The sequence below is a fragment of the Etheostoma spectabile genome, chromosome 10, assembly GCF_008692095.1.
Source record: "Etheostoma spectabile isolate EspeVRDwgs_2016 chromosome 10, UIUC_Espe_1.0, whole genome shotgun sequence".
NCBI classification, from domain to species: domain Eukaryota; kingdom Metazoa; phylum Chordata; class Actinopteri; order Perciformes; family Percidae; genus Etheostoma; species Etheostoma spectabile.
In genome coordinates, this window is record NC_045742.1 from 30,542,349 (window position 1) to 30,544,884 (window position 2,536).

Below are 2,536 nucleotides of genomic sequence, written 5' to 3' on the forward strand. Positions count from 1 at the left end.
ATAATTTGTTTTATTGTCACAACAGAATAGAGGAACATCAAACTATAGTAAAGGTCTGATAAATAAAATGTATAAAAATACAAAATTAAGATATTAATCTTAAAGTCCTGTGAACAAAAACACATATAAACACAACAAAACAAAATAAATCAGTGTTGCCAACAGGGACGTTGTAAAGCGCCATCTGGTGGACAAACTATGCAACACCAACACTCATAACAAGGTTGACAGTCCGTTTTTTATTTTTGAAATACTCATTTATCAGAATCCTTTGTTTGTCATTATAAATGCCGACACAATGTATCGGGAAATGCGTATCGGTCGGGCTGTAGTTGCCAACAGATGTTTCTGGTGAACCATATACGATGGAGAACAGGCCAGCAGCGATGTATTTTTTCTAAAAGGAAAACCAGTTAGTTGTGTACTTTACGACTTGTTTTCTCTTTATATAATTACTATTGCTCTTTAATGAATCAAAGTATTTATCCAATGACTCGATTAATCAATGGAATAATCGTAGAATACTTTATTACTAAAACATTAAATAGTCTCGATGATAAAGCTGGCCCAACCATATCCACGCATGATTTTTTTAACTGGCGGTCACATCATCAGACTTGTCTCAGCAGGCTCATTACATATTAGACACAATTGACAATGTCATGAATGCTACAATTAGGTGTTTAACTTTGCCCTTATCCCCAGGCCAAAGTAAGTGTTCACACTGGCACATTCCAAGTGACCAACCACAAAATTTGCCTAGGGCTTCCTAGCTCTGAAATGTTTTTCATATTCCGTTTGTGAAATGTCCAGAAGGCATGAAAAAACAGATGCCTCTGCCCAAGCCTAGTTGATATGGCAACAACGTTTTGAATGATTCAGGATGGACACACCACATCCAGGAGTGTGGAATACAGAAGTCTAAGTAAAGGCTTTTCCTGGTTTTAAAGGCTGCATTCCAGTAAAGTGATATCATTTTCTGAACTCTCCAGACTGTTCAAGCTGTTCTTTTATTTGCCTTTACCCACTTAGTCATTATATCCACAATACTGATGATTAGTTATCTAAACTCTCATTGTGTTAAGATTTTGTGAAAGCACCCATTCTCAACCCTACAATGTCGCCCAATATTGATATTGAGGTATTCAGTCAAAAATATTGTGATATTTGATTTTTTGTTTCACTTGGCTCAGCCCTAAGTCAGCCTATGTTCTCAAAAGTTTGATAGGGACCTCGGAAAACAGGCTTAATGATGAGTGGGAATAAGACAGCACTCTGAGTGTGCATTCTTATCTGAGCCCAGATAGCTACAAGGTCAGGGAGAGGCTACAAAGTCCATGCTGATGGTGAAAGTCCTGTTACTTTTCACCATTTGTATGTCGCAATAATCGTCACAGGGTCTGACTGATCTTAAAGACTGTATCCACAGCAGCTATGATGCTTGAGAAGTTAGATTTACAAACCCCGCTGAAAACAACATCAGGACTCCAGGACCATTATGAAACAAGATCAGAGGTATATGACAGGTCTGAGTTGTCTCTACAGGGTAGTAGTAGTCATAGTTGTGCACTGCATCAGTGTGCTAAACCTCCATGATTAAAGTTACAAGAGGTTCTCCATCTTTTTTAGCGCAGGACCCTCACCAGATAGCGGGGATCACTCATTTCTGTCCCTTGGGATAATTTGAGGAAGTACTAGTGTCTTATGTCTGACTAGTCCACACAGCATTCTTGGATGGAAGTATAACATGCTTTGGTTTATTGGCATTTTTTTTAAACCAACCACAATCGTCTTGGGCAGTGCTTAGCCCCAGACGGAGCAACGGGGCCTTTGCTAAATAGCTTAGAGAAGAAACGTTTTTAGGCAGAACGTGTACGTTCAACACAAAGAAAGAGGAAGGTAACGGACATCCGGTAGAATTTCTGCCGGCACCGGAGAAATCCCGGAAGTGGAACATTGTGGATATAGACTAATGTAGTACTTTTGTTAGAACACACCCTGTTAGTATGTGGTTATACTTGATGGACTGATGTCTCCTGGTCTGTCCTTTTGCCACTGCCCTCTTGTTTCCAGCTGTCACTTAAACTTGTGCATCACCTGTATAAGTAGACAAATCACTGCATCGCTTCACAGCTTCTGTCAATTCAAACAGTTGTCGGCCCTTATTTAAGCTCAGTTAATTAGCAAGTTACAAGCACGCTAAAAAAAGACTCAAACTGTTTACAACAGCACTATTGCGTCACACAGAAACGTGGTATAACTAGTAGGGTTGTGCAAAAAAATCAATTTGTATTCAAATCACGATTCAAGCTCTACTGATTAAAAATCGATTCATAGAATTATGTTTTGTTGTTGTATGTCTACTGCAATTAAGTAATAGATACTTTATTGATCCCCAAGGGTAAAGTCAAGGTCCCAGTAGCTTACAGACATTACACACAACATACACATACATCATAAAGGATGATGTATGACAAATAACAAATCCATAAGAATAATACGGATATATACATACATACATACATACATACATACA

General features: G+C 38.4%; 1 protein-coding gene across 2 annotated transcripts in view; it reads left to right on the top strand.

The window, feature by feature from the left end:
- Positions 1–2,536, top strand: part of zgc:154054 (Alpha-1,3-mannosyl-glycoprotein 4-beta-N-acetylglucosaminyltransferase B-like) — a 21,259-nt gene that overhangs the window by 17,392 nt on the left and 1,331 nt on the right. The gene's annotated exons all lie outside the window — the stretch shown is intronic.